The sequence below is a fragment of the Pelodiscus sinensis genome, chromosome 2 (genome assembly GCF_049634645.1).
Source record: "Pelodiscus sinensis isolate JC-2024 chromosome 2, ASM4963464v1, whole genome shotgun sequence".
Lineage (NCBI taxonomy): Eukaryota > Metazoa > Chordata > Testudines > Trionychidae > Pelodiscus > Pelodiscus sinensis.
Genome location: NC_134712.1, coordinates 79,896,391 through 79,915,032, shown reverse-complemented (window position 1 = coordinate 79,915,032; position 18,642 = coordinate 79,896,391). Strand labels below are relative to the sequence as shown.

At 41.3% G+C, this 18,642-nt stretch overlaps 1 protein-coding gene across 2 annotated transcripts in view; it reads left to right on the top strand.

Moving 5' to 3' along the window:
- The first annotated feature begins 1,344 nt into the window (after positions 1 to 1,344).
- Positions 1,345 to 18,642, top strand: part of YES1 (YES proto-oncogene 1, Src family tyrosine kinase) — an 86,123-nt gene continuing 68,825 nt past the window's right edge. Inside the window, exon 1 of one of the 2 annotated variants that reach the window (XM_075920917.1) lies at positions 1,345 to 1,479. The gene's annotated coding sequence lies outside the window, so the exon portion shown is untranslated. Of the gene's footprint in view, positions 1,480 to 15,441; positions 15,465 to 18,642 lie in introns of those variants that run through there. The other variant, XM_075920918.1, reaches the window with a different exon arrangement.

Sequence of the window (18,642 nt, the reverse complement as noted above, 5' to 3'; positions counted from 1 at the left end):
ATAACAAAGTCATCATTAAGCACCTCTACCATTTCCACATTTTCTGTTGTTTTACCCTCTTGAGTAATGGGACCTACTTTGTCCAGGCCTGCTGACAAGGTGTGTGCGTGTAGAGGGGAAGGGACACAAAAGAGGTAGTTGCTTGGGGCCCAATGATTCAAAGGGGTCTGAGGTTCCTGGCCACTGCCACACCTATATTGTGGCAGTAGCTGGAGCCCCTGGCTCTTTATATTGCTGCTGAATGCCACATCACATGCCCTGGGCAGCTCTGACGGCTGGCTGCTCCTGCCGCATCTTCTGTTGGAGGCCTTCCCACTTCCAGGAGCATGGAGCCAGCTCCCCTGATCTTGTCCTTGATTTTCCTCATGCTTCTTATGTATTTGAAAAATGCTTTCTTATTACTCTTTCTCTGTAGCTAATCTGATCTCCTTTTGTGCCTTGGCCTTGGCAGAGAGAGGCAGAGAGAGAGAGAGAGAGAGAGAGAGAGAGAGAGAGAGAGAGAGAGAGAGTGTGTGTGTGTTCATCTAAATTCTACTTTTTGAGAGGTTCCCTCAATCTTTCCAGATTACACTATCCCCCTCAGGCAAAATGCAGGACTAACACGGCTACATTTCTATTACTACCCCCTCAGAAGTCTGATTTGACTTGTCAGAATAGCCCCACGTTTCACCTAAAAACCTCCACCCCTTTTGCTTGTAAAACTAGCTAAATATCTAGATGAGCTGTTAGCCTCTGGAAGACGGCTCCGTACCCCTGGCTGAGAACCGCTAGAATACTCCCTAAAAAGGCCTCCAACCTGCTCCACCGCCGCCTTCCCCCAAACCCCTCCCTGCCTCCTCAGCCCAGCCATCCACTGCTGGCAGCTCCCCTGCTCCCCAGAAATCCCTGAGGAGCTACGGCTCCTCCTCCTGCTCATACCCAAACAGGGTTGCCTACCCCAGGGCCCTCCCCCCATCCACTGCTTCCCCCCCCCCAATCCAGGATTGCCCTCAAGCGCCAACCCGGCCTCCTAAATCCCCTCCCCCGTCCTCGGGGGCACCTCCTGCGGCCGGGAGGCCCCGGTGGCTGTAAGAACGGCGCGGCCACCGCTACTAGGGAAGGCGCCGCCATGTTAGGCCGGGCCGCTGAACTCGCGCTCCGTTGAGGGGGAGCCGCTGGCGGGGGCGGGGAGCGCCCCGGCCCCCCGGCTCCTCCCCGCGGCCTCTAAGTCGGGCTGCGGGCGGCCTCGAGGGGGAGGTTCCCCGGGCGGCCGCAGCGCCAGTGAAGGCGGGGGAGGCAGAGTCCGGCCGGGCAGGGGAGGCGGGGAGCCCGGCGGAGGAGGCGGAGGCGGCGGGTGGGGGAGTTTCCTTCTCCTCACAGCGAGTCTCCGCACGCAGCGAGCGTCCGGCTCCCTCCTCCCCCCTTCGCTGCCCGCCCGGCGGCCCCGGGAGGAGCAGGGGGCTCGAGTCCGTCCCCGCCGGAGCCGCTGCGGAGAAGCAGGTGAGGAACCGGACGCGCCTTCACCCTGGAGAGGCGGCGGCACCCGGCGAGCGCTAGGCCCCGGCCCCCTCCAGCCCCTACACGCGGCCGCCTCCTCCGCCCTGGCGAGACCCCTTCCCCCGCTGGCTCCCCCGTGTCCCGGGCGTTAGGCTGGGCGACGTCCCGCCCCCTTCCCTTCTCCCCCTGCCCACTTGGATTGACTGAAAGTTTCCCGGTAACTTTTCCCTGCCCGGCGGGGAGCAGAGCCCGTGTTTTCCCGTGCGGGCTACGGCGCGGCTGTACCCCGGGGGCCCATGTCTGAGGCGCGGGGGGCAGGAGGGTCCCGCTGGTGGCTCCCCTTTGCCTTCACGTCCCGTCCCTTGCAGGCGCTGTCAGTCTGGCCGCCTGAAGCCTGCTAACAACTGCTGTGGGGAGAGGGGTTTCTGCCTTCGCTGGCTTGGTGTGATTGAAAACCACAACGTGTTTCATTGTTTGGCGAGGGGGGAAGTGGGCAGAAGAGCAAACGAGTTTATTCAAGGCTCCACTTTCACTTACCACTCGTTTCGGTTTCCTCCCAGCAGGCGCCTTGGTGGAGGATAGTCAAGGTTTTCTTCTTTTTTGTTGGGGTTATTCCAGCCTATGTTTTACATTGGTATTGGGGAAGAGCGTTTGCTCCCGGACTTTAATTTTAACCACCTTGGTTAATGAGCGGTATACAGGGTTGAATTCCTGCTTTTATCAGTTCAGTTAAAACCTATGTTAAAAGAAGCACTGTGCCTTGGGGCTGTAAACAGGCAAAGTCAGGAAATGGAAAATTGATTTCCAGATCAGCTAACTTGGCCCTACTATATTATGTGGTATGGTGTAGTCTCTTCATTGCTAGACTTATTACGTTTGTGTGTCTAGCTGAGGCATGGTTACTTTACATTTCTTACTTTAATTTTTCAGTCATAACACTTCCCCAAGTTTTCTTTATACGTATATTCTTTAAAAAATTATATATAGTGAGAATGCATAGGCTTGTCCTTAACATTATACATTCTCAGTAGTCATATTGATTTTGCACTGCATAAAGTTACTCACATGAGTTCCCACAAGATAAGGGCCACAGGTGTGGGTATCTTATGCCTTGAGTTAGATAGTGCTCTTACATATGCAATTCCAGACGACTTGTACACACACAGATAGGGAGTGCTGCATTTTACATTGTGTGAGGTAACACTATAAAACTTTATTCTCAAGACAGTTTTTCACAAACATACCAAAGGATTTTTGTCCTAATTTAAAACTGAGTTTATGATTATTTGAGTTAAAATTAGCTATTTTTGAGAGATCCTTGAGCTAACCTGTCAGTTTGTAACAGAGAGTATTGGTAGGGAATGAAGTTGTTTGCTTTTTTCACATGCTGGCAGTTTCCTACCCTAAATGGAATTTGGTGTGATTTCTCTCACAGAATTCACCATTGACTGTAAAACCAATGTGAAACTTCACTGTAAATCATTATTTTTTTCTCATAAAATTATAAGAGTCTGAGACAGACATTTTTTATGAAATTGCTTTCAGGTAATGTTGTTATTACTATCAAAGTTCTCTAATACAGTTTTAACACAGCTAAATGTTTCTGCTAACTTAATAAACTGCAAAATTGACTCTTCCTGAAGAGTAGAAGTTGGGTTTCTCTTAAGCGAATACATAACTTTATTTACAAATAGTCCCACTGAGTTCATGTGCATAAAACTAAATATATACAAATGTTTTGTAAAATCAGGAACTTAATATGTAGTCCCAATCTGAGGAAGTGTTTGTGACATAAATGGAATATACACATCAAAGAAGGACAGCGTCAAGTTTCAAAAAAAAAAAACAACAGTTTGATTTTCATAAATTTTTCATTATATTGGACTCAAATTCTGAAAGTTTGAAGTTGTCCTTAACATAGATCAGTATCAGTGGGAGAATAATTTGTCTACTATATATTTTAGAGTTTGTCTATTTGATCAAGAATTCCTCAAAACAGTAAGAGTTAGAACTAACAAATTCAATGTACAGCTTCCTCTTACCAAAACTTAAAGCAACGTAAAAGTTTGGTTGTGCAAGGCAAATGGGATGTTGGAATGGGATTGCTTTTCATAAAACCAAACAAAAAAAGAGACAAACGCCAAAGCAAGTTCAGTCCTCACAATTAACACAGCTGAGAGAATGTTGAAAGAGACTGAATCAAGATGAGCCATAAAATAAACCTTACAGAAAAGAGATAAAACAGAGACATTTGAAGTGTTTCTTTGTTTTGGCACTACTGAGCAAAGCCCGATAAATCTGCTGGTATTTTATATTTTCAAGGTGGTGTGTTTTGATTTTTTTGGTCCACAATCTATACCTATGACTAAACTGTATTTTGGTTCTATTAAAGAAAAGAACTAAATCTATTTTTAGATTTAAACTGAAAAATTTCTTAGAGGTGGATGAGGTTATATCTTTTATTGGACCACTTATGTTGGTGAGAGGGACAAGCTTTCAAGTTTACACAGCTTTTCTTCAGGTCTGGGAAATTAACTAAGCTGCTGTGGGTGCAGCAGGATTGTTTGTAAATTATGTACACATTAAAAAAGCCATGAAGGCTGTGAAGTCATGGTTTTTAGTGGCTAGCAAAGCTATGAATCTTCAGTTCTTAGCCCCATCTTTTAAAAATTTTGCAAGTTTCCTTTGAGGATGAGGACTAAGTCAGATATAGAGTGACTGCTTTCTTAAATACAGAAGCTTTAGGGGGTACCCAAGTTAGTCTGTACAGGATAAACTTAAAAAACAAGAAGTTTCTTAAATACAGTTTATAGTCTTTAAGGGAACAATACTGCAATCGCAGTGTTGTAGAGTATAGGGAAACCGTTATTGTAGAGTATTGGGAAACGGTTATAGTCAATAGTTACATGCCATCTTCAATCTGGAATATATTTTAATATCAAAGTGAGATAGAGCAACAGATTAATAAAAAATGATTTCTAGAGCAGATGGGACACTTGACCACCCTGTTTTAATATGCAGAATACTTCCAGCAAATCCAAGAGAGTAAACCAGAACTATGTTCTCATTCCCACACTGTGGTAAATGTGTGTTGTCATGTAACAAGTTGGTAAATATCTGTCTTGTGACAAATGGTTATATAAACTGACAAAGTTGTTTTACGAATTAAGTAGTAACCTGACTTTATATTTGAGAGAGTTTGTGAGCAAGTGAATCTGTCAGTGTGTTTGTTCAATAACTCCTTGTAGAAACATGAGGGCCTGAAACAAAAGTCCACGTAGCACACGCCTCCTAAACGGTAAGAGTTAGCACCACCAAATTTGATATGCACCTTGTTCTTACCATAACTTAAAGCAAAGTAAGGGTTTGGTCATGTGGGGGAGAAATTAGGGGGGCAAATCCCTCACCCCCATTAGGATGGGGATGCATCAAACCATACAGAAAAGAGCCAGAATCACCAGGCAAGTGAAAGGGGTAGGTGAGGGTGTCCCCCCGCATCCAAGAACTTTTCACTTCACAGGAGCCCTTTAGGAAGAGCAAGTAGCTCTTGCTCCCCCTGTTCATCTGGAAACATTGTTGGCTGTTCCCCTTCTTCAGGGAGTGAGGGGAAAGTGCACAATTGGCTTCATTTCTTAATCTGGCTGGAGAGCACAGGGGGCAGACAAACATGCAGACAGACCTGCCCCAAACATGCACCCTTCTCCCAGCTGTGCCCACTGGAGCTGCAGCAGCCCTGGAGAGGCACTTCTCACTAGGGATGTGAACATTTAACTGTTTAACTGGTAAGCCTTACTAATTAAGGTTAACTGGGGGGGAGGGAAAGGGCCCGCTAGGGACACATTTTCAGTAGACTAGTCCTGATGTTCATGCTATTACTGGGAATAGTATGCTGTTTCATCTTTATTCATTGTTTGTTGGGCTGACTACACTACTTTCATAAACTGAACACAATTTGAACAAGCTATTTGATGGGAAGAATTTAAAAAGTAATGTCAGTGGCAAAGCAATCACTGTATCACAAGAACATTAGATTATTCTACAGGGTTTGACTAAACTAACTCTATCAAATAGCATTCTCTCCTTCTCACCCTATTCCCCTCAAAAACCAAACAAACATTTGCTTTGTTTGAGATTTTTATAGAATAAAATGATCTGAAAACAGTTCTTACGAAAGATGTTAATACACAGAACAGATTCAGCACATACAGTGGAAATGCACTTTCTTACACCGTCCTGTTAGTGTGATTTAATCCTTTTCATGGACTAACCATCTTTAAATGAAAAGTTAGTTTAATCTTTATGCCTCTCATTTCAATCTTTGGCCTCTCTAGGCATGTCTACACTGGAGAGTTATTTTGAAAGAACAAGGCAAGTGTCCACATTACGAAGCCTGTTTTTTCAAAATAATGGGCTTATTATTTCGAAATATTCTTCTTCTCAAGCAGGAGTTAAGCTTATTTCAAAATAGTTACTTCGGGAGTTACTATTAATTTATTTTGAAATAACCTGATAGTGTAAACATAGCATCTGGGAATACCAAGAAGAGTTCTGTTTATGATGGTGGCTTGTGTGTGGTGGTAATCACTAATTCTTTTTATATAAACCACTTCATAGCTGTGTTATCGTAACCACTTTCTATGGCTTCTGTGATAGAAAGATTCAAACCGCTGACTGAGATCTGAAAGGACCCATATTGCTTTGTTGTCACCTTCTGCAAAAACAAATCTGGGAAAGTTCCCAGGTGTATTTAGATTTTAGTCTTGATTCTGTTGAAGTAAAGAACTCTGCTAGATGCTGATCTAACAAGCAAATGTCATCTTGCATGTAAGCTGTTGCTGCCAAACAGCCCTTGTTGGCAGCAGACAGGGCTAGCCGCGGGCAGGGGCTGCTCCAGCACCAGCCCCTGTCAGCAGCAGACAGTGCGGTCAGCCACGAACAGGAGCCGCTGGACTCAGTGCAAGCCGGGACCAAGCAGTCCTGGCTTGCGCTGATCATTGCACCTCTATGTTTTAAATGTAATAAGAACCCAGTGGCTCTTACTACATTTTAAAATGCAGAGCTACAGCGCGAATGGCTCCTGCTGCAGCTCTGCAAAGCAGTCTTATTGATTAATCATTTAGTCGATGCAAATTATATCAACTATATGATTAGCCTGATAACTGCATTTTCACATCCTCAGTGTGTATGTGTATTAAAAAGCAGATTAAAGCATTTTGAGAGAAACTTAGAACTCTGAAGCAGTAGCAAATAACAGCTCCTCCTCCCCACCTATTACTTCAGGCAAAAATCTGAGTAATTGATAGGCCTTGTCACACATGCTGGAGGTTAGTTTTCACAGTAGACCATCCCTTGCATGGCATAGCTGCATATCCTTAGAGGTTTAAATATCCACACCATCAAGAGACTTAGCCATGCTGACCTATCCCCTGGTGTACACGGTGCTTGGCTGACAGAAGAATTCTTCCATCAACCGCCCTACACGCTTTCAAAAAGATGGATTGACTACAGTTACAGGAATACCCTTCCCATTAATGTAGTGTTTTAAGAGAGTACAGGCTAGGGATGTGAACAAGTAAACAATTACCCAGGAACTGGCAGGCCACCCCGTGTGGCTAGGGACAAGAGCCGGCAATCCTGGGGGCTGGGAGCTGCTCCAGTCTGGCTGGAGCTGTCTCCCACCCAGGATCCCACTTAGTCGGTTAACCTGTTCAATGTAAGGTTAACGTAATATTTAACCAGTTCACTGAGTAATCAGAATTTTACATCCCTAATTACAGACCCTCATGTCTGTCGGCCAACTGAAGATAATTCCAAAGTCAAGGACTTTTCTCTTTGAGATCTAATCTCCTGAAGTACCATGGTGGGAATTGTCAGTGAGAGCACCTTGAATAGTCTCGGCTCTTGAAGGCTGGGGATTTGTTTTGATTTGTTTTTTTGTCATGAATAGTAGGATGTGGTTAGAGAGTGCTGAGGAAGTAATGACCACTAAAACCTCAGACTGATATCTGTTTTTCAGTTTCTTGAATACTCCAAGGAGGCACAGGAAATTAGATAATTTTTTCCAGCGTGGCTTTGTTTTCTGTTTTGATTTTGAGGGTGGAGACAACTTGCAGGATTTCTAATAATCTAGAATGTACTTAAGATATGAGTGCAGCACATATTAGATATTCAGCCCATGTCTACAGTACCATTTTATGTTATTCAGTGGTGTTAAAAAATCCTATCCAAAAGTGACGTACATTTTGCCTTCATAAGTAGTAGTGTGCACAGCACATGTGGGCAGGATTTTTTTTTTCTCACCAATATAGCTATTGCCACTGATTGAGGTGTCTTTATGTCAGCGGGATACTTGGCATAAAGCAGATACTCGAGCAATCTTACAGAAGCACAGCTGCATCGCTACAAATGTGCCGTTGTAAACTTGCTAGTGTAGACATGGCATCAGAAATGTTTCGTATGAGAGCAAACTATTGACCAACTCAGCTATGTAAACTTTAATGATGACGCTACTGCTGAATTTAAAATCATTCCTTTCACAAATGATTGGTACATCAGGGGCAAAATCTTTTGGGGAAAAAACGGCATGTCCACTGAATACTTGGTGTTGTTTACACAAGATATTGGAGAAGGATGGAAAAGAATAAAGAACAATTTAATAGCATTTACAAGCTTGGCCTGATCCTGCAGACTAACACTTGACAAACTTTGCATGAGAACCCTCACTGACAAAGTGGTTTTTCACATGAACAGAGTTACTTGTGTATAAATCTTTGCAGATCAGGCCCATAGCTCACTTCTGAGGAAACTTGCTAACAAGGAAATCTCCCACAATCTGATATTTTAAGGTTTGTTAATACTGTAGAAACAACCATTCTGGAAGAACCCAGGTTTTCCATGGTTACTTTCTTTTCTATGTACATGTTGCAAGCACTCTCCAAAGTGGGAGTGGATGGCTGAAACAGTCATGCTGTAGCTCTTAGTTGCTTCTGCTAAACTAAATTTATGGAATGCTTAGCTATAGGGAAAAAATACAGTGGGCTAACTGCTGCAACTTTAAAAACTCTGTTGAATATGCTTATTTTAATTGTAAGAACAGATAAATGCTTGTTGAAGGTGGCATTTAAAGAGTAATTGGCAATATTAAACCTTTGTCCACCACAATCGTTAGAACTTTTTTAAACCACAGCAACTGAAAATAGAAGTCCTACCAAACAAAATCCATTAATAACTTATTTTAAAAAAGTATTGTTAGGTGTTTTTGGTATGCTTGATAATGACAGTGAAACACACTGGTTAGAATGTGACTTAAATAATCATTGCTTCATGTGTTTCCTTCTTCCATGTAAATTTTAATGGAAAGCTAATGTACAGCATAATCTTTAAATTTCCATGCTTTCACTCTGAAAAAATAATCTCAAAAGTGTTCATGCCAACTTTATCTCGCTTTAATGAATGCATTCAGCATACCTACATAACAAAGCAGTGATGCATATACAAATATGTTATCTAATGACAGAAATAATCATTTCCTTTACATTATATTACATTATTGATTAAAGTATTAAGGAATTAAATCTAGAACTACCAATTAAACTCTTTGTGGCCTAACACCGTGGCCTCTTATGTATGAACAACGTAAATATATATATTTCAGGTCTGCCATTGCCAAACTAAGATTAAAGAATATTGGGCCCATTACACTATGGAAATCCTGATGGAGTTGATTTTCTTTTAAAGCATGCCTGCTCCTCCACACTCCCCATGCCATACAGCTCCTAGAATGCCCCATACAATCCTGTATATATCCCCAAAACCCTCTACTAGACCTCACTTCTTCGGACACATCCCACATGCATTCCAGCAGCCTTGACGTAAAATCTAACTCACTGCAGCCCTGTTGGCTCTAACCCCCAGCTCCTAAATTAATTGTTCCCTATAGGGATGTAAGCGACTAGTTACTTCTTCCCCTCCCCCCCCCCTCCTGCCTCTCTCAGAGAGAGGCAGCAAGGTGGGGGGGAACAGTTCATGCTGGCATCATCTCCGCAGGGGAGGTAAAGGCACAGCCAGAAACAGTGTGAGCAGGGACTGAAGCAGTCTCCGCTTCCGCTGCTTCTGCTGTGATTCTGCTTTTGAAATATACAAGATCCCCAGCTAGGGCTCTTGTACGTTTTAAAGGCTGAGGCACCACAGGGAGTGCCAGCGGGGAATCCCGCTAGTCCCCTGCTCTCTGCAGGGCTTCCTTTTTAAATGTACAAGAGCCCGGGTGGAGCTCTTGTACATTTCAAAGTCTCAGGTGCTACACGGAGCATGGGGCTAGTCCCCTGCTGGCCCTGCACTCCCTGCTGGGCTTCCGCTTTTGAACTGTAGCAAGAGTCAGGCAGGGCTCTTGCTAAAGTTCAAAGGTGGAGACTAATCGAGTAGTCAATGGAAATCCTATTTTCCCCTTTTTTTTCTTAACTCTCTGAGAAGTATGAACTGTTTTAGGATATCTGAAAGGTATTTCGCTTTGGTGTGTAGAGGGTCAAATAGTGGCTAACCTAACGTGTAATCAGCTGTTTGGTACAATACAATTCTATTGTATATTCTGACTATTATTTTAAGAATTGTATTTGGAAATGTGTACAGTATCACCTTTTTTAGACTGACTCATCTTGTTTTATATAATAGGCATTCTTCACACAAGCATATGTTTCGAATTTTTGAGTCAGTTTGAGGCTAGGAGTAATGTAACAGTTAACTTCTAAGTTAGTTTTATGACGCTTAACTGAGATTTTTAAAAAAATAATAGATTTCAGCCTCTTGTCCATTAACTCTGAAAAGACAGGACAGACAAATTTAGTAGTAAATCCTTCATCTCATTCAAAAGATGTAAACAGTGAACTTTTTAAAGTGCTTGATCTGACTGGCTTCATGTGATTTCAGTCAAAATCAAAATAACATTTCCGTCCCCTTAAATTGCTCAGTGCACGGATGTAACTATATAATTTTGTTAGCTAATTAGGCAAAGAAAAATGTGAGTCTCTAGTGTGATATGCTGAGATTTTAGCCTACTTATTTTAGGGCCTGATCTTATTGACCTGGACGTCAGTTGCAAAGTTCCTCTTCCGGGAGAGCTGGATTAGGCCTTACACAATAGGTCCATGTTCTCTGATGGAATAAGGAGAGACAATTCTGTTGAAGTTAGTTTTACCTAGGTACAGCTTTTTTCTTCATTTTATATCAGCTTCGTCTAGCAGTGATATTGATCCTGTATTCTAAAGCCTTGTCTAAACTTTAACATTATATCAGCATAGCTGTATCACTCAAGAGGTACGTAAAAAGCACACAAACCTACAACATAGTTTTTCTTCTCTTGTCAGCATAACTATAGACATAGCTATGCCAACAAAAGAGCACTCCTAATGTGTGTCTAGACTACAGGAGTTTTTCAAAAAAAGTGTCCTTTTTTAAAAAAAACTTCCCCTGCATCTATACTGCTGCTGCGTTCTTTCAAAAGTAAGTCGAAAGAACGCGGCAGTTTTTTCAGTCACGGAAAACCTCATTTTACGAGGAATAACGCCTTTTTTCGAAAGTGCTCTTTTAAAAAAAGGAAATATTGAATGCAAACAGCATTTTCGAAAGAGAGCATCCAGACTGCCTGGGTGCTCTCTTTCGAAAAAGCAGCTCGCTTTTTCGAAAGTACTGGCTATAGTGTAGTTGCTCTCTTTCGAAAGAGGCTTGTAGTCTAGACGTACCTCTACTGGCTTATGCTACGTCTGTGCCACAGAATTTATGGTGGCATAGTCCAGTGTATCTCAACCAGTGGTATGACTACCCTTAGGGGGTATTTGAGAGAAGTCTGGGGGATACATCAGCACAATTGAAATTTGGAGGAAAACTGAATTTTTATTTTAAGTTTTATAGCACTTTATTATTTTTGTACTTTTTACATCCAAAAATTTCATCGCCCACCTGGCTACGATTAAGTTGTTTAAACAAATGCATTGCAGTAGTAGAAAAAAAAATTTATGTCTGAAAACTGTAGGTACTGGGGGTACTTACTTTTTTTGAAGGGGTACTTTATAAACAAGAAGTTGAAAAACACTGCACTAGTCTGTCTATACTAGAACCACTACAGTGGCACAGCTGCAGCTGTGCCATTGTACTGTAGACTCTTACTACAGGGGATAGAAAGGATTTTTCTGTCACTGTAGTAAATCCTCCTTATCCTTATCTTCCATCAACCTATTAATCTAACACTGTCTACATTGGGGTTTGGATCAGCTTAGCTACATCTCTCAGGCTATGTCTACATGATGAGTTTTTGTGGCAAAAAATATGCAAATGAGCTGATCTCATTTGCATATTTTCTGCTGATTTGGTTTTTGCACTGGGGTTTTTGCGCAAAAACAAGTAGTGTTGATGGTTATTTTTGCGCAAACAAACCCCTTTTTCCGGAAGATTGGTATACCTCGTGTTTTGGGGCATAAGGATTTTCTGGGAAAAGGGTTTTTTGCGCAAAAAAGTGAACATCCACGCTGCTTGTTTTTGCGCAAAAACGGATCTGCAGAAAATATGCAAATGATATCACAACTCATGCAAATGAGACCCTCATTAGCATATTTTTTGCTGAGAACTCGTAGTGTAGACATAGCATCAGTGTGTGAATTTTTCACATCCCTGAGCAGTGTTCCCTCTAAACTGTGTGGCAGCACAGCTTCACAGATGTTTCTTCAGCCCCACCCAGTCAGTCAGCTCCTTGCATGGAGCTCTGAGCCTCTGACTGGGAGGCCCTGATTTATGAAGCTGTGCTGCTGCGCATCTTAGAAGGAACACTACCCCTGAGCAATATAGCTGGGTTGACCTTTCTAGTGTGGACCTTTCTAGTGTCCACACTTTCTAATGTGGACCAAGCCCTAGCATTAGACACAGCCAACGTGAGTGAAGGAGTTTTTCTGTCAGTGTAGGAGCATCACTTCCACAAATATTGGCTATGTTGACAGAGGCACTTTTCTGTCAACATAGCTACATTCACCCTGAGAGTAGTAATGTCCGCACATCCTGACCACCATAACTATGCTGATGTAACTTCCAAGTGTAGACCAAATCTAATGTCATTTTGGAGATAGTGTTCTTACACCAGTTGAAGAACTCCTGTCTCTGTACTCTGCATCTATAAAGGGGGGCATGCCACACAACTGTGCTGACATTTAACAAACAATATACAAAATGCTGAGAGTTATGCCAGATATTGTATGTTATGTAATCATAGTGTTTATTGCTCCCAGTGTTTCATTAGTGGACAACTGTATATAATCTTTCCAGGTATAAAGGAAAATGAAGTATGTTTAAAGTAAAGAGCTGGACCAAATTTTTGCATTCTTCTACTCCACTGTTCATCCAGAATTATTCCTTTAACTTTAGTGGGTGAAGACATGTTATGGCCTTCTATATAGTTACTAGATTTATACAGTGATATCCAAATTGTAAATACTTTGGCATTTGATATCCTTCGTATCTGGAAGTGTTAACAATTGGAATACAGTGCCTGTATATGCACCGGTAATTTATTAGTATGTCGTTCTGTGTTTATGCATGTTGAATTACCCTATTTTTAATGATTCATCTATTGAAAATATTCATTCAATAATGAGCACTATGAATTCTTTCAATAAGCACTATATGATGTTACTTGTGGGGTATAAAATGGATGATTGTAATAATTTGAAAATTCAAATTTTGAAAAAATGAACTGAATTTGAGTACCTTATATCAAAATTTATTAGCATAATGAAGTACTGAAAAATGTAAGAATGAAGATTAATAGAATTCTCAGCCAAGCATCTGTAGCTCTGCGAAAATCCCACAATCCATACTATCCAGAGAGCCAGCACGTGTTTGCTTATATTGTAGCTTGTGCAAAGTTAAAAGTCAAAGCAGGAGTTCTTTAAAATATTTAATTTGAGCTACTAAATTTACAATCAAGACACAGAAGTAACTTTTGGAAGTGCACTGACTCTTCAGCTCCTCCCCGGAAACATTCTGTATTTGCATCATCTTCTCAAGTAATTTAATCTATTGAGAGACCCACTATGACTTTTAGAAACTCTTGCTGCAATTTCTTTGTGACTAAAGGACATTGTCAATCAACCCAATCCTCTCCATGCCAACCAACTGGCCCCCTTAATTCAGCAATTCAGTTGAATGAATGGAGTTCCGACTTAAAGGATACAATTGGCTACCAGAAAGAGTGCCAAGATGATTTAACTTTGTACAAGTGTGAAAGAGTTTTTAAATGGATGCTGTCAACCAGTGTTGGCCCAAAATGTCTGTTGCCTGAAAACTGTAATAATTTGATTGGGATTATGTCCAAGTTTATGTAATATTTTATAATCCACTATTTCTTTTAAGAGCGAGTTAAAGTCCAATAAACTAGATAGATAATGCTCCTTCATCAAGCAGAGCTGCGGTGGATGTGTTCTGATCAAATGTGCAATGTGATTTTTTTGGGGGGGGAAGTGCAGCACTAAATTGAGGTGTGAATAGAGGATTTATGTTGTAATCTGCTCCTCCGCTATTGTTAAACATCACAATGTGAGTTTCAATCACTTTCTGATGTGTGGTGCAATGTAAAAGCAGAACTGTAGTCTACATTACTGTAATTTCTATGTGTACTTTTACTTTAACAGATAAGTTGAACTATTATTTAAACAGGCTATTGCTGGAGCATCCAGTATCCTAGAGATACTTGTGAATATTGGGAAAATTGAAATTACCTGACCCTGGCAAAATGCAACCCTATTAACATACCTGACTTAAACATCACCATCTTAGTCCTCTGGTTTTCCCAAACCCCTCTGAACTGTGTATGGAGAGTGAGAGGGTCGAAGTTTCTGGATGCTTTCCTTCTGTATGACTATCTACAAGGTAGAAATAAAACACAGAATCCTGGTGCAGTGCTCCCTCTTCCTCTTTAACAGGTGTGAGCCAGAGAACTATCTTACTGCAGTTGAAGTCTAACACATGTGTCTTTGTCTATACTACAACCTGGAGAAAAGATTGGGGAAGAAGAATAGGAGAAGAAAATCCATGGGGAAGACACAGGAGGTAGACATCTCCAGTCACCTAGTGGGGTCTTGGGTGAGGCGATTAGTCAGGAAGTGTAAGGAAGGATAGGAATGAAATAACAAAACCCCTAGGAGGGAATCAAGGGAATAAAATGATTATAGGAGCTTGAGGGGGAGGGATAGCTGTTTAGCTACCTATGGTGGAATGAGCAGTCTATTAAGGCGTATCTAGACTACGCTAGACTTTCGAAAAAGGATATGCAAATTCCACAGGAATTTCACTTTCGAAAGTGAAAGTAATTAAGACAAGGTTTTGTCAGAGAACCCTCCCATTTGTTGACAAGCCACTTTTCCTTAAAAAATTAGGTTTACACGGCTTGTCAACAAATGGGAAGGTTTGCCGACAAAATCGCGTCTTAATTAATTTCACTTTTGAAAGTGAGCTCGAAAGAAGATATGCAAATTCCCATGGAATTTGCATATCTTCTTTTGAAAGTTTAGGATAGTCTAGATATGCCCTTAATGACATGAGATTATCAATTGTAATTGTTGAATAGGCCCCCCAGGCTTCTAATGGAATAACCTATTTTGTAAATTGAGACCTAAATACCCAATCTCTCACATTTAAAAAAATGAATATTGGAGATAGCTTTGTCTGCTTTGCTCTGGTTCCTTCTGTTGCCCTGTATCCACCTGGCTTCTGAAAGAATGGACTTTTTGTTTTTGTTTTTTGTCTTACCATTTCCTACCAGCAGCTTAATATGGATGGTGCTCTGCAACTCTATTTTGCTTTCACCTTTTTTCTTCTCCATTTTTCATTCTCCTGTGAACACATTAATGTATTCCTTTGCATTTTTTTTTCCAGACAACCTGGTGGAATTTACGTGATCTTGTCACTTCCATAGCTGCCACAGGGTTCTTCCTAGCAGCAATGAAAATGATGTGAGTTTTGTTAGTTTCACTGCTGTCTGAAAAACCCAACAGCACCAAAGGGTCTGAATTGAGAAAACATCCTGACCATTCATTCTTTCACATGTGGAATGCTGATTTTTTGCAACTACAACTTTAATTTTTTTTAAGTTTAAATTATGTAGGAAATGGTGGGGTAAGCCCCTCACTTGCAAAAGTCGTCTTTTTACCCATAGTAAATAGATGGGTGGACTTTTTTTCCCCAAGTCATAGGCTAAGATACTCAAATGAAAGAATTTTGTTTTCTAGCATTATTCATAGTGAATTATGTTTCCATTAGTCTAATACAAAGTGTGTCAGAATTATAGACTGCTATAGGGAAAGATCGACTGACATATATTGTGTTGTTTTAAAGAATATAATCTAATTAGAAATAAGCAAAAATGTCATAATGAACCCTGAAATTCCATTTGGGTATATCTTACTTGAAAGACTTGTGAACACTTGGAAAATCTGGGCTTATTTTCAAATTAAGGGTTCTTTGGTTTTGAATGGACAATAAGGCAAAAATCAGTTTGAGTAGATAGTGATAGTGAATTTGGCTTTGAAATTCAGTTTCCATTTGAAAACTCCTGTGAACAGAACTGCAGTTTCATGTAACTGCTGAATATATACCATCCAATGTGTATCAAATTGTGGATGCTTAGATAACTTTTCATATTTTTAGTGTCTGAAACTGCCAAATGGGTGGTGGCAATTTCTGCAAGAGCTATGAATTTCTGTACTTAAACAAACATTACTTTTTAAACATTATGTACAGGCTATTAGAGAATCTCATTTATGAAATAAACGCTTCATCTTTCATCTGCCAATTTGAGGTGGGGGTGAGAGAAGATGGAATTCCTAATACAAAAGACAAAACAAACTGTTAATATGACTGAACCACTAAAATGGCTCGTCCTTTTATGAGCATGCATTCATGGATTCATACTCTTTAGATTGGATGAGTGGGGTAGAGAGAATTTTTCTTCAGTAGATGTGGCCAAAGATTGCAGTGCTCTACTTGAAGTAACATTTCATCTTACTGCTCTTAAGAAAGAGACTGCAAAGATTTTTTTTCTTTAAAAGTGTGTGTCTTCCGAATGTTGGAAATCTGTACAATAGACTGATACTTTAGGTTTCTGATTTTCTGTTTGAAAATCAGAAAATGCATAATTTCTGTAGCTAAAAAAAATCCAGGGATTTTAGAACATCATTAGAGATAGAATCATAGGACTGGAAGGGACCTCGAGAGGTCATCGAGTCCAGCCCCCCGCCCTCAAGGCAGGACCAAGCTCCGTCTACACCATCCCTGACAGATGTCTATTTAACCTGTTCTTAAATATCTCCAGAGAGGGAGATTCCACCACCTCCTTTGGCAATTTATTCCAATATTTGACCACCCTGACAGTTAGGAATTTTTTCCTAATGTCCAATCTAAACCTCCCCTGCTGCACTTTAAGCCCATTATTCCTTGTCCTGTCCTCAGAAACCAAGAGGAACAAATTTTCTCCTTCCTCCTTGTTGACACCCTTTTAGATATTTGAAAACCGCTATCATGTCCCCCCTTAATCTTCTTTTTTCCAAACTAAACAAGCCCAGTTCATGAAGCCTGGCTTCATTGGTCATGTTCTCTAGACCTTTAATCATTCTTGTCGCTCTTCTCTACCCTTTCCAATTTCTCCACATCTTTCTTGAAATCTGTGTCCAGTTCTGGGCGCCACTACTCCAGCTGAGGCCTAACTAGTGCAGAGTAGAGCGGCAGAATGACTTCACAAGTTTTGCTTACAACACACCTGTTGATACAACCTAGAATCATATTTGCTTTTTTTGCAGCAGCGTCACACTGTTGACTCATATTCAACTTGTGGTCCACTATGACCCCTAGATCCCTTTCCGCCATGCTCCTTCCTAGACAGTCGCTTCCCATCTTGTATGTATGGAACTGATTGTTCCTTCCTAAGTGGAGTACTTTGCATTTCTCTTTATTAAACTTCATCCTGTTTACCTCAGACCATTTCTCTAACTTGCTAAGGTCATTTTGAATTATGTCCCTATCCTTCAAAGATGTTGCAACCCCACCCAGTTTGGTATTATCTGCAAACTTAATAAGCGTACTCTCTATCCCAATATCTACATCATTGATGAAGATATTGAACAGTACGGGTCCCAAAACAGACCCTTGCGGAACTCCATTTGTTATCCCTTTCCTGCATGATTTAGCACCGTTAACAACAACTCTCTGACTATGGTTATCCAGCCAATTATGCACCCACCTTATTGTGGCCCTATCTAAGTTATATTTGCCTAGTTTATCAATAAGAATATCATGCGAGACCATATCAAATGCCTTACTAAAGTCTAGGTATATGACATCCACCGCTTCTCCCTTATCCACAAGGCTCGTTATCCTATCAAAGAAAGCTATCAGATTAGTTTGGCATGACTTGTTCTTCACAAACCCATGCTGGCTATTCCCTATCACTTTATTACCTTCCAAGTGTTTGCATATGATTTCCTTAATTACCTGCTCCATTATCTTCCCTGGGACAGACGTTAAACTGACCGGTCTGTAGTTTCCTGGGTTGTTCTTATTCCCCTTTTTATAGATAGGCACAATATTTGCCCTTTTCCAGTCTTCTGGAATCTCCCCTGTCTTCCATGATTTTTCAAAGATCATAGCTAAAGGCTCAGATACCTCCTCTATCAGCTCCTTGAGATAAGAAATGCTATTTAGTTATCCATTCAAGGTGTTCTCGATCCTTTTATTTGCAACTTTAACTGGTTAACCAGCGCAGAGGTGCCAGAGCAGCCTGTGTGTGTAGTGAGCCAGGGCACCCCACAGGCAGGAGCTGTTCCAGTTCAAGTGTTGTGGCCAGAAGCTCTCTGGCTGGGTTGGAGCACCCCTGCCTGCAGCAGAGGGGGATGGGTTCCAGCCCAGCAGAGCATGGGGAGGCTGCTCCAGCTCACCCCTCTTGAACAGAATAGAATAGACCGGTTAGCCAGTTAAATAGGATTTTACATCCCTAGTATTATCATAGTGTCTAGGAACCCTAGTCATAGACCAGGACCCAGTCTCGTTAGGCGCAGTATAAACATAAACCAAAGCGACTGTCTGCCTTGTAAGCTTGCATGAGGAAAACTAAGCCAGTTTTACTTGCAGGTTCTTACA